The sequence below is a fragment of the Tyto alba genome, unplaced genomic scaffold, assembly GCF_018691265.1.
Source record: "Tyto alba isolate M040663 unplaced genomic scaffold, T.alba_DEE_v4.0 Super-Scaffold_38, whole genome shotgun sequence".
Lineage (NCBI taxonomy): Eukaryota > Metazoa > Chordata > Aves > Strigiformes > Tytonidae > Tyto > Tyto alba.
Window position 1 is genome coordinate 2387094 of NW_024881313.1, and position 13918 is coordinate 2401011.

Genomic DNA, 13918 nt, shown 5'->3' on the forward strand with positions numbered 1-13918 from the left:
ACACTCCAGGGGAAACAGTTCTGCATAACAGAAGTTTCCCTCTATTCTCCAGAAACTGAGGAAAAACTGCAGTGCTTCACACTTTGTGTTGATAGTTTCATTGGTAGTGACCATAACGATGCCTCCTTAATTTATAGTGAAAGTATTGACTTACGATATAAAAAAACTTGCAGTGATGCAACGATACTTGTGTGGCATCTGAGAAAATACTTACTGAAAGCCTTTTCCTATATTCCTATACCTCGCAGTTCAAATACTCACCAGTGAAATTTGCAGTGATGCCACAAGGTGCTAGTTCATAAAGCCTTGCAAAATTGTGTCCAACTCAGGCAAGCAAAGGGGGGTGGTATCCCTGTCCGTTCCATCTGAGGAAGAAGAGCTTGCTCGTCAAGTCTTCCACCAAAGCGAGAAGGGTAGGATTGGAAAGGGAGGGCAGGGTCTTTGGGATTGGTGAAGAAGCTCCCCAGGCTCCTTTAGCATTGTTACTAAAGAAGCAACGTGGCCACCCAAAAAGGGAGTTTTCAACAAGTGGGTGCTTTGTAACTGGGACAAGATTGTGAGGATTAGTGTTTGGTTTTGCTGCTTTAATAAATCCCAGACACTTCTTACAAATCTGCATTTGTAAGGATCCAAGCTGGTAACATTCTTTGTGTTAAAAACATGCAAAGGTAAAGAAAGGTGCTTAGAAGGCTCAAAAGAGCTACAGAGTTCTTCAATTTGGAGGATATCAACAGAATGCTGAAGAAATATGAGTATTGCAGAGATTTTGACTGTATTAAATGTACACTTTGCTCACAGAATGTACGTTGCTGAGCTCTTCCACATCAGTACTGGCACAGGCACAGACTTCAGTTTCACTGAAGTCCATCCCAACTGTATTAACTGTAGTCATGAGATTGCTGTATTTATATATTCATCAGGTGCACTTTGTTTTAGCTGTGATGTTAAAATGTGGCAAATTGCTATTCAGGTATGAATAGAAAGTTCATATTCCTAATTTTTATTATACTCTGAGAGGACTCACATTTCAACTCAAGGTTGAATATTTTTTAAGAGTCTTCAAAGAAGTTTAGCATGTCCAGCTTCTGATTTGGGGACTATAAAGACAGATTGTTCTCTTTCATGGCAATAACTGTTTTAAAATACGTGTCTGAGGTTGCAGAAGGGCTAAAGAGAAGAAAGATAAATGCCTCCTGCTTTTAACTGTTGTGCCATTCATGTCAGTTAAGGAACAGGTTGCTTAAAGGTGGGGGATGCACCACCTTTCAGGGCTCCTTGTTGGATCACCTGCCAGTCAGTGGTGTACTGTGACTGTATGGGGAATGTGGTTGCCTTTCCAACTTCTCATCTCATGAAACCTGTAGGGAGAAGGTGCTGAGAGAAGATAGTTAAAGCTAACAGTGACAGTCATCGATCATGTCTTCTGCTTACTGGTGAGCTGCCAAGTGAGGAATACGGCTCTCTCTTCATAATGGGTAAACTGGGATCAACTCAGCAATATCTGAACTTTGGGCATGAGAGACTTTCAGACCCGGGAGGACACAAATAGGTCTGTTTAGACTTGGACAGGGGGGCCGTGCCACCTATAGGGATGAGTAGACTTCCGCCACGAATAGCGAAACAGAAAAGATCTGACAGGTACAAGAACTGTAAGAGTCTCCCACTTCCTTCCCCACCTCTTCTTCTGTTTTGAATTGCATTATGGATTTTAAATTCACACAAACGCAAATGATGTACAGCAAAACCAGTGTTTATATAAAATAGATACGGAAGAGGATGTCATGTGCTTTTATTGTTCTTCGGTTTAGATTTGTAGCAACAAGATGGTAGGAGAAACGTTGACTAAAACATATTCACAGTTCTAAGGCCTACTAAGGAGGACCTTGACTGTATAAACATACGCTCTTTTCTCCCTGGTGCTGAAATGTAAAGGAATAACTTCTTTTCACTCCTCTGACTTTATTTGCTCCTCAACGTTTTAGATTTTTAACTTAACTTTAACAATTTGATATTGGGGAAGAACACAATATAATAGCAACATTTACTGTGGTTTTAGATCTGTTTCTGATGTAGTTGACTTTCAGTGCTCTGTAATGTCTAACATCAAGTGAATATTTTAAGCACTGGCAGTAAGAAATGAAAAAACCACAACTGTGGCATCTTACATCACTAAAATTTGATTTACACCGGCTCAGAGTTTCACTCTGTGCTTTTATATACAAGCTGAAGGTAGAGATGCTGAAAGTTTAGAGGCTAAACTCTTGACTTAATGTCTTGGGCAGGGGTGAGGGGGTCACTCCCGTTCCACTTTTGATGCATGAACAGAAGACTGTATTTCTTTGGGAAGTCCCTTTATTTTTATATTATAACCCATTATAGCAGATTTTTTAGATTATTTCCTTAGCATACTTTCTTCTTTTGGATAGTCTGAAATATTTTGTTTACTATTCACCCACTATACCTCCAACCAAATTTCATGCTTCATCTATGCTGAGCAGCCCATAGGAACACATGACTTAGGAAAGGGACAAAATCAGCAGAAAAATAGGTGGTCTGAGCATTTATGCATTAAATATGCATGTTAATTAGAAAAAATTAGAAAAAATATGAAAACAGATGTTACATAAATTATTTCAGTCTCAGGATAGTAGTAACTTATACACTGACAATAACTTTTATACGTGCATATGTATGTGTATGTCTGTTTCTGTATTTTGGAACATTTATGCAACTCCTACAGAGATAGCACTAGGAAAATAACTTCTAACTTAGGTAGGCCCTCTGAACTCCATCTGTACTTGTGGGTGTTTATCTCCTGTGTCATACTATCCACTGAGATCCTGAAAGAAAGTTCTGAAAAAGGCACTGCCAACAGAATAGGTAAAATCTTGAGACTCACAGAGGGTATTTCAGGAAACTGACACTAGATTGATCAAAAAAATATTTCCTGCATATTGGTATTTTGTACTAGGCAGCTGTAATTTTAAAATGTAGTTGCAGTCATGCCCTTTATTCTCTGACATACTTTATTCTTTACTGTGTTCTCTTTTAGTTCTCTTAGCTCTGCTGTGGTGGAAGAAAAAAATTCCAAAGGCTTGCTAGTGGAAGGTAGTCCAGCAAAGACAACTAAAACGTTGAGAACATGTTAACTGAAGATAGAATTTTGTAAGTGGATATTCATGCTAGAATTCATCTGCTCTGAGTGCAGTCATTTTGTCATTTTATAAAGAAGACACTTCTGACTGACAACCAATTTTCTGAATATAAATTCTGATATAATTTGAATAATTACATAATTTCTGTCCACGTTAAAAAAACAGACATATGTGCAGTTCGTATTCTAATTATCACCACCAGAGACTGAAAAGTTAACTTCTCAGAAAGTGAAGGCAATACAACATGCAGTAAGGGGAAATATTGAAAAATAAAGACCTGTAGACTTCTGTAAATTTTCAGATAATTATTTCAGTATAACATTCTACTTCTTTAGCTTGATAACTTTTGTATTCTTTGAAGCCTTGTACATTACTATTTTGTGAGTTGTTTTGTGGCTGGTTTGTTTGTTTTTTTTTTTTTTTTAATTTCTGCAAAATCCAGAATATACAGTAGGAAGATAAAAGGCTGCAAGAAAGAGACAATGAGTTGTGGAAGAAGAGGGATAACAATATTTCTAGCAGATTGTTAGTATTGAAGAGTTTTTAAAATAATGTTCAGGGTATGCAATTGCTATTCTAGCAGATGCATTATGCTAGTAAATGTATGAGAATGTGGTACTATATGAAAATGAATTACAGAAAACTATTAAGAAATCTTATTTATGTCTTGAAGAGGAAATATATTATCATAAATTCTACTTTATACCAATAAATTGTGTTGCCTACACAGAATTATTTAAACAGGGAAAAAAATCAGTTATGTGTTAATCCTTCACTGCACATGTACTCATTCATATTGCAAGTCAGATTGCATGGGAAGCAAAGGAAATAGTATAAAAAAAGAGTAAAACTGTTCCAGCTGTGTATCTTGAATTTTCAGGAAAAAATCTACTTTGGAAACTTAAATATTCAGTATCAAGCCCATAGTAGTGGTGACTTGTAAGCTTGTTTTGAGCCACCATTTTTCTCTGAGATACTGTTGCCTTTAATTTGCTACTTTTGTTTATTTGTGTGAACAGGCTGTCTTTAATTTCCCTGTCCTCTGCTTGAAAAGTCATTTCCATGCAGCAGCACACAAAGATGATTCCATTCCCCTGCAAGATACTGCTTTTACTGTTGCTTTCTAGTGGAATAAGAGCAACCTTAACCTCTGAGCTCAAACCTGTTAGAATCCCTCCATGCCTTTCCTGGCCTGCTCATTTTAGGGCAGTAACTCAGCTGTGAACTAGCATGGGTTCTAGCTGCTGTAGAAGTCTCCCAAGTTTTTCCCCACAGTCAGCTGAACCTGGTGTGAACCTTTGGTCATTGTGCCTTGGTGCTTTTACTGGTTTTGTCTGTAATAAGCTAATAATGGTAAAATTGTAATTCCTGCTCAAGACAGTATCCATCCATTAATTTTGTGTTGGTGAGAGGGAGCTATCCATCTGCATTCAGCCAGCCTTTTGGTTTAAGGGTGGATCTGTGCAATTCAAGCGTGTTTCCAAAAGTATTATGAACCTCTGTGATTTTGATTCAGTAAAAAATATTACTGAAATTTTCTTTGGCCATAGATCACAGTAAAATTCCTTTCCTTCCAGAAAGCAATGATTCATTCAGGTAGCATTCCCTGTTATTTCTTGGGCTGGTGACCTTCCTTCCAGATTCAAGAAAGACAATTCTGAAAGAAATTTAGAGCGAGCAGTTGCTTTGCTTTTGAAAACCACAACCTTACACAATCCGAACTGGACTTTCCAAGGATCTCTGATAAAGTTTAGGCATCAATAAATAATAGTAAAAAAAACCAAAACAAAAACAAAACAAAACCCAACAACAAAAACCCCCACAAAACAAAAACCACAACAAAAACCCCCAAACAAACAAACAAAAAACAAAAAACCAAAACAAACAAACAAAACCAACCAACCAAATCCCCCTCTCTCCCCTCCCAAAAAAACAAACCAAACCAACCAAAAAAAAAAAGAAAACACAAAACCAACCAAACAAACAAACAAACAAAACAAAAAAAAAAATAAAACCAGAAAGAATTGGGAAAATGTTTGAAAGGAATTATGACATGTCACTTTGTTTGTTAGTTAAATACCTTATGTTAACCCTGTGGGCCCTAGCAGTGTCATTGGTTTCAGTCTGTCTTGCATACTGTCCAGGTATAGTTAGAATTGGGCATTCCAGTTCTGATGTGGCTATCTATCTAGTTTGCTGGATCTGTGGTGAATCACATTCAACTTCTTCTGCATTATTCCTTTTCAATTTCAAAATGTGGGATCAGAAAACTTTTGTAACATAAAGGATAAGGCTAAAGATAAGGATAAAATGTGAGACCTGTAGATGGAAGTATTAAGGCCTTCTGAGTCAAAAGATGTGAGAAATAATGCTTTTAAGATATTTTGGCTTTCAGACATTTCTGTAACCATGTTTTTATTGTGGGTTATAATATGAACAAAACATGGAAGTTTGTGTTATGTGATAACTTTATTAATTCAATTTATGACTCTCTGAATAGACAAAAAACTGGAAAATGTTGCAGTCCTCACTTTTATTTCTTTCAGTATTTCCCACCAAAAATTGCAAAAACATCCATATATCTTGATATCCAGACTGGCTTTGCCCAAGCGATGTATATTTCAGTTTTCTCATTATTAAATGAGATTATGACCATTAGCACTTTAAACACCTGAGAAAATATAAATGCTGATTAAAAAAAAAAAAAAGTGTATGTATATATACACACACGTAATATATGAATGCTTCATTTTCACAAATGCAATTGTAGTAGTAAATATGATATTGTTTGTAATACAGTAAGCATTTGTATTTCATGCAGTTCTTTTCTACAGATTTTCATCCCACCCTCATTAATAAATCTCAAGGTACTTTCCACCCCAGCAATATTTATTAGTATGACTTTTTAATAATATATACCTATGTATTGATATTTATTAATATGACTAACATTTATATGGGGCAGTTCTCTCTCATTCACTTTTCTGGGAAGGGTATGATTTTTGTAGGTATGTGCTTCCATCTGTCAATGCTAGATGATGCCGAATTGAAGGAATGTTCCTTGTGTTTGAAACAGAAGGCAGTGAGGCTTTTGGCTATAACTTAGTTTTTGTTGTGAATTTGTTTCATGATTTCTCATTGGCTTTTGAGAGAGCTCTGTCTGGTGTACCATAAAAAAAAAAAAAAAAAAAATCTTGTCATAGAAAACTCTGCTTTGGTTGACAAGATGTGTGGGAGAGCAGAGGTATCATTCAGCAGCTTTCGTTTGTACTACCTATTGCATTCAGTGGAGATAAATACTGCTTTTGATTCCTGTTGAAAAAGGTGATACTGTAATCTGTGTTGCTGAAAAGGTGCTCTGAGTTGTTCAGTACTGGTTGACACTTGCAAAGAGCTAGGGGTGATTCCCGAGGGGTGCTATGACACGGCGGTGCTCCCTGTGGAAACTGTTGAGTGCTATACGACCTCACGTAAGAGGTCTCAGTGCGAGACTGGATCCCAAAGATATGTGGGGACGGACCGAGGTACTACTGCTTACGGAGCTAATATGTGAGCTTCTGTTTCTGTGTCGTATCTTAAAAGAAGCTTTTTGCCAAACATTCTTCCATTAAACATTTTTAATGGTTTTGTCTTCTCATCGTTCTTCGAGGGGGTAGTGATATCTGTGCTGCAGTATCTCAGTGTCTCTTTTGTGTGAATGTATGTCTGTATGCCAGTTATGTATGGTAGGGAGAGGAGCCACAAATAAGTGACATGGAAAGTGATGTAACTCATTGTTTGAAATTATTTCCTATAGAAGCTGATTCTAAAGTCTGGGAGTTGTCCAGAAGGGCAAAATAGAGTAACATTGTTGTTACTGTGGAAAGTTCATCCATGTCCAAAGAAGAAGGTTGTAAGGAACACTTTCACCCTGAAATTTTCAGAATTCCTGCGACTTAGCCCATGTATATACAGGGCTGAGACTGGGAAATTGATTGAATTATGTGAAAGAAATGCTGGAAAGCCCAGGGTGGTATTACTGCCGTGGCAGTAGTTAGTAGTATTACTAGGGAGACAGTGTAGAGCATTTTTTCATCAGGTATATTGTAAGCAGTGAAGACTCTATGCCCAGGTACAATGCCTTTTGGAAGTCCAGCTGGAAGGAGGAGTAGTGCATTGTCTGCATTCCTCAGGACAGTTTCTCTTGGGTGAATGAAAATGGCAGGAATAAAGTGTGTTGTTACTGCAATTTGAATTACTTGCAGGAATAACACTGCCAAGAGTACTTTTAAAATAGGGATTAAGTGACCATGCTGATGATGAGCATCTTTCAACATCAGCATGTGCATTATTTTTCTTGATTGCTCCAAAAATATTTGGAGGAATTTTTTAAGTAATGCATGTTTCCAAAAACAGTTTTGTAATGTTACATATATATATATATTCCTTGTTTCTCTGAACCTTTAATATTTTGCTGGTTAGTCCAACAGAAGGGAAAGTTATTACAGTCATTAGATAGCAAGAAAAAGATGGTAGAAGGTAGTTAAAAATGTTTCTATTTCTATGAACAGCATACAGTAAGAGTTACATAAGCAGATGCATCATGCCCTGCATTTCAAAGACTCTTTAATATGTAATCTTATTTGCCATACATGCTTATAATTTACAGTAAGAAATTTGTCAGAAATTCTCCCTGTGCCTCTAATAAAAAAAGCATATACACTAAATGTAACAGTGTAAGATTTGCTGCTTTACTGCATGTTGACCATTTGCAAAGCAAAATCTTATTCTTTATTTTTAAATTACTCCAGTATCATCAAGATCCATAACTCCTGAGTGTCCTCATTTTTAGGTGTTTCTTCCCCCTCGCTCATGTTGCATAGTTAGTATGGAGGGTAACACATATGACGGCAGTCACATTCCAGTGCATGGTGAAGTATGTTTAAAGCGGACCTAAAACTAATAAAGCATAAATCACAAACATCACAATAATTGTGATGTACCACTCCTCCTTATTAGGTGCTAGAAGTTGCATATCTGGAGAGAAGGTGGTAGAATAGTTTTTGATACCAGCTAGGTATATAAGATTAAAATCTGTAGTTAAAACCACTTTTGGTGGTTTAAACTTCTGTTTAAAGACCAAGTTAGCAGTAAATTATGTTCTTGCTGTAGGCAAGTGATGCATTGTGGTGTTGGTTTTGTCTTTCAGGCAGTGTGCTTCACCTCAGAAAGTAGATAATACCAGATAACAGTAGAATAGTATTTATCAGATGTTTCTTGGAACAGACAAAGGTATATATTGGTCTGCTTAAATGTGAAAATCCTAGTAAACATATGCTGGTTAGTGTTTGTAGTTGGAAATCTTGCAGTGCTTTACAAACAGGAGTGAATATTAGTTGTACTGTAGGATTTGATTGAGGACACTGGTCCTCCCTAGGAACTGAGGTGAAAAAGGAGCTGAAATGCCGGTTAAGCATTTTCTTTAGTGCCTGAAGACTAAATTTGATGGGTTTACAAACTTAGCTTTCAGTTGTTTCTGAGGGAGGTACAAGCTTGTAAACACCTTCAGTGACCTGGAACTGAATTAAGGTCTTCCAGTTTGTGAAACTAAGAGAAGTAGCAGAAAATTCAAACTGATGCTGCAAGCAAAAGAGTAATCCGTTCAAGGATTTATTTCTCATGTAGTTAGCAAGTACTTTAGCCAGTGTAGAGTGTGTGCTTACAGTGCCGCCATGAAACTTAATTTCCTCTTTTGTTGTTATCTTTGCATTGAAGCTAACTTCGCCTAGAGAAGGATTGTCCCTTTCTGGTGACCTCTGACTCACTGTCACATTTATAGAAATGACGTGAAGAAATTAATTCCTTAGATGTGGTGGATTTTCTGCAGCAAATGGCTCTTACGGTACAATATTAAAATTCTGGCACCCCCATTTCCATAGCGGAGCTTGCCGCTTCGGTGATGTGTAGTAACGTTAAGTGATGGCACTGTCCACAGGGCAGGATTGCCTGGGGGTTGCGGGGACCCCTGCGGCGCGATGGCGGGGGGTCAAGTTACAGAGCTTTTCAGCACGGACTTCTTCATTCTTACACTTTACCTACAGCCAAGTAGGAGACGGTATCAGCATTAAACCCCAAAGGGGCGGGGGCGCGGGGGCCCGGGAGCAGCTGGGGTGCGGGAGGCTGCGGGGGCCGGTGTAGGCCGCGGCCACGGGCCCGCGGCAGGCCCGGCCCGGCCTTGCCGGCCTCGCCCAGCCCCGCGCGCTGGGCCGCCCCGGCACCGGTGCCCGGCGCCCGCGGCAGCCTCGGCCTTACGGGCACGGCGTGTGGGGGGTGGAACGTTCGTCTCTCTCCTCGCTTTACAGTCCTTTAAATGTAGGGTGGTTTGTTGCCGATTTTCTGGGGAGATCTTTAGAAAGTGTTTGCCATTAGTTACTCTTGCGTCCCTTTAAAGGCATAGAAAAGGGGTATCAAAATTTTTAAACTGGGTCTTTTTAGGAAAGGCTGTCACTCCTCTGATGCTGTTGTATACAGCCAGAGACTGTGCAGCAGTGTATTTTATTTCCCTGCTAAAATTTTGCTTTTTATAAATGCCTTCTTTAAGTGGAGGAAGTTTTTAAAAGGTAATTTTTGCATTTCTCATGCAACCCTGTGACCCGTTTACATAATGAGCTATTTATTAAAGTTATTTTTATTAAATTTTGATTATAAAGTTGTTAGACAAATGGAAAGCACTGTTATCAGTACATTCCTGTATCAAAAAGTAAAGATGTTTAAACAAATTCGCACGCATTTAAACGAATTATTTATATTTATATAAGTGGGATTTGTTGCAAACAAAGGGAAATGGAGGCAATTTTATATGAGTTGTTTGGTTTTTTGTCATTTACTGAGCGTTAATATCAATGGAAATCATTCCTCTTTAAAGATGCTGTTTCTCTTATGCTGGAGTAACACAAGTGGCTTTATTATTATCAGGATGTTTTACTTCTGATAACGGGGGATGTGTTCACATATACAAATACATATATTTTTCTCAAATCTGATTTGATAATCCAATTCCCATTGTTAGGTGCAGATTAAAAACAATATTGTACTGGTAGGGGGTTCTAAAGCCTTGACATTGTTTTAATCTGATAACGAATGGCTTTAAGTTCATGTTCTTTCAGTTGTTGGCAACAAATCTAAACCTGTGTTTTTTGGATTTATGAGGATAAGTCCTGCTTTGGCAATCTTGTAGATCCTCAAGAGAATAGTTAAACAGTGATTAATCATTGTTTCTTCACTGAGTGTGCAGAAAAGAATGGAAAAGCTGCATTTCACACTTCTGAAGCAATTAATCCCCATGATCTTAGCCAGGTTTGTCTTGTAGATAAGTCGGGATACAAAACTGTACCTAATTTATCAATGTATGCATGCCATAAAGTATAAAACACACAATTTATTTCATATCATTTATAGTCAAATGTAAAAAAAGAGTGACTTTGCCATATCCAAGAGTGTTTCTTACATTACCTTCATATAAACTAAGTACCAGAGATTACAATGGGATTCCTGTTTATTGTGCACATCTGGTGCAGTCACTATGCATTTTCTCATTCACTTGCTGGCATTTTTAGTGATTGTGGCATAAATCACCTTGCTAATCAGAAACATAAGTGACGGGAAGTCATCTCCTTTTTTTGAACAATGGGAAAAAACATATGGCTTCTTAGACAGGACTTGGCTGTTATACTATTTATGTGGCATTATATTCTGTATTTAGAATTTCATATTAATTGCCATGGTTTGATTGAAAGCACAGAATGCCCTGTGGTTTTGGTCAAAGTATTTGTTTTATGATGTACTCATGATGCCTTCCACGGTTAATATCTGTTGTATTTGTGGATATCAAAAATCAAGCTAAACACGCAGGCTGTATTTTAAAGTGTGATAAAATGTTTTCAAACACTTTTTAATCAATACGAAATGGGTACTGTATGTTCTGAGTGACACCATATAATAGAAAGTTGTTATAAATTGTGTGTCGTATTAAACAAGAGAAAGGAAATGTTTGTCCTTATAGGGAACATGTATGCTCTAGACTTCTGTTCCTGTACAGTATCTGTCACTGGATTTACCACAGGATATATAGCCAGTTGCTGTTTGCAGGATTGTATCAAATCAGTCTAGGAGGCGAGACTGGTAGTTTTTGTGAAGAAAGTTTATTGATAATTGTGGTTCTGAATTAAAATTCCCCATGGGATGAAGATGCCAAAATTATATTAACAAGTGAGGAAGATGACTGCACCCAAAAGAAATTTGTGTACAATATCAATTTTGTGTATCTAGTTCCTCTTCTTACATGAATATTTTGCACTTCATTTCGTGTCACTCATTTTGTGATCCATGACAGTGATTACTCCTTTAGCCAAATAGTTTATTATTAATAATAATTACTATGGTGATTTTTTAGTGGCTTTTTGAAAGAACGTATTTATTCATAATCAGTGGCTCACAGTTTTATTTACTTAGAAATTATATTATTTCTGTTAAATAATTAATTAAACATGTAACCTAATTCAGTAGTGTTAATGACCAAGTTTCTCTAATCAGCGTAGAACTCAAGGTTGTTGCATAATATTGGAATATACTAATTTCTGAATTATCAGGACTCTGTATATCTAAAAGAAGATCTTTATTCTATCTCAGGAAACTCCTAAACAATTACAAAAAATACTGAGTTAAGTAAGTCTTATGAATAAAATTTTTGTATCAGGCTCAAAGTCAGGGCAGGTAAACTGGATGTAAAGAGACACCATCCCAAGTGAGCAGTTATTACTGATAATATCTCTCTGGCAGTGCAAATTCTGCCTCAGTGGTTCTAAAGAAAAAGAGATAATGGGAAAATGCAGAGTAATGCTAAGAAGCACTTGTTAAGCTTTGTAATGGAGGTGTCCATTTTCGGCTAACTATGGGTCTAAATGCACAGTGTAGAGATGCTGCTTTTGAAAGCTCATCAGAAAATATCTTTTTGCCCAAGTATTTGTCCCATACTGGGAACTGTGAAAAATCCCGAGGAAGTAACCTGAAACTAACTGTCTTGATGTCCTTAAGATGACTTATACAAAAATAGAAGGACTTCAAAAATAACAAGACAGCACACCACTTTAATTTTTTAAATAGTTGCTCACAGCTAGGTTTCTGCTGTTTCTTCTGTCATCTTATGTAGTGAAACTGTAATTTCACTACAAAATCTCAAATTTGGTGTATTAGTTTAACAGGACAGATTCTTCAGAATTACTCTAAAGTATGTCATTTCCCCTGATACATGCCTTTAAGTACCAAAGAAAAAAAGGTCTTATCTCTACCAATATCTCACTGAATCTGACTTCCTAAATCCAATTTTTTATATATATATATATATATATATATTTTTTTTTTTAGTTTTCACTCACTGAAAAAAACAACCTAAAACACATGCACTTAAATTTCCCGACTCAGTACTATTCTAACATCTTCACAACCATTGCTGGTCTGGAGTTGCAGATTAGTAAATGGCACTAGCTAGCCTTGAAAATGCATTCATACCTTTCATGGTCTGACATCTCACTGAATGGTCATTAGCCTCTCTTCTTGGACCTGCCATGTGCTCAGCCCGCTGCCTGCTAAAAGCAGAGATGAAGGGAGACCACTGATATTTTAAGTAAGATGTTGATTTTTGCCCAGCAGCATTACAATGTGAGAAACTGTTGATAAAACTTAGTGAGTGTTGATCCTTCTTTCTACTTGTAGGCTCCCCAAAAATGTTTTAGTGGACCCTTATGTGCACCTTTAAGTAACTAATTTAATTGAAAGCAGCTTTGATTTTCCTCATGTGGTCTAGGTTAGCATTTTAGTTTGGACCAGGAATGTATTTTTGAAGCAGATTGTCCCCACTGTGCTTGTGTTCATACTGCAGAGTAGTGCCAGCATTGGGAAAATTGATTTCTTTTGCATTAAGCTAAATCAGAAGTTGCACACCAGCAGTGTATAAATGAACTTCTTTTACAACAGCTGCTAGTGGGCTTTTGGTCCTGAACATGACCAGTCCAAATTAAAACCCCTTAAAAGATGTATTGCGTGAATGTTGGTCCTCAGAATTAACTGTTTCATTCTACCTGTCTGCCCATATTGAGCAGTTACGACTTGCTGACATAGATCCACCTTTTGTGAATCTCTTAGAAGTGCCTGATGGAACTCTGAATGGTTCATGCAGGGCTCAGACTGATCATCAGGCTTGGATGGGTAGCACATTTATCAATGCATATTTTTTAAATGATGCAGTGGGGTTAGTGACGTGAAGTTTAGATACCAAATTTAAATACTGAGTGACTTGCAAAATAAGCCGTTCTCCTTTGACGTTGTCCAGCAGTGAAACTCGGATGTCAGCATAAGGTGTAATGACAGAGGGCTAAGAGGGAAGGGACAAAAGAGATGCTCATAAAACTGGAAGATGGAAAGGGATAAAGAAAGCACTTGTAGGATAAATAGAATTCAGTATTTTTCACAGGCAGAACTCTTGTAGAGCTGTAGTCCTTAAGGGAAAACTGTTTCATTCACTTGCATGAGTTATGGACAGAGTTTTTTCTTTATGCTTTTGTGCCTGGCAATTTAGAAGTTTTCTCTTGGAAAGAATTAGGTGTGATATAAACTGCAGACTTACAGTTTAAGCCTCTTTTCAAAATGGATACTTGTAGAATTCCCTTATTTGCCCTAAAACCAAGCTTACTTTTGCCTGACACAATGTAAAAAAATATTATGCATAT

The 13918-nt window shown here is 37.3% G+C and overlaps 1 protein-coding gene across 4 annotated transcripts in view; it reads left to right on the forward strand.

Moving 5' to 3' along the window:
- Positions 1–13918, forward strand: part of TBC1D5 (TBC1 domain family member 5) — a 322975-nt gene that overhangs the window by 79480 nt on the left and 229577 nt on the right. For 2 of the 4 annotated variants that reach the window (XM_032991383.2, XM_032991382.2), the window contains one exon: positions 3053–3165. The exons of the other annotated variants lie outside the window; for them this stretch is intronic. The gene's annotated coding sequence lies outside the window, so the exon portion shown is untranslated. The remainder of the gene's footprint in view (positions 1–3052; positions 3166–13918) is intronic. 4 annotated transcript variants of the gene reach the window in all.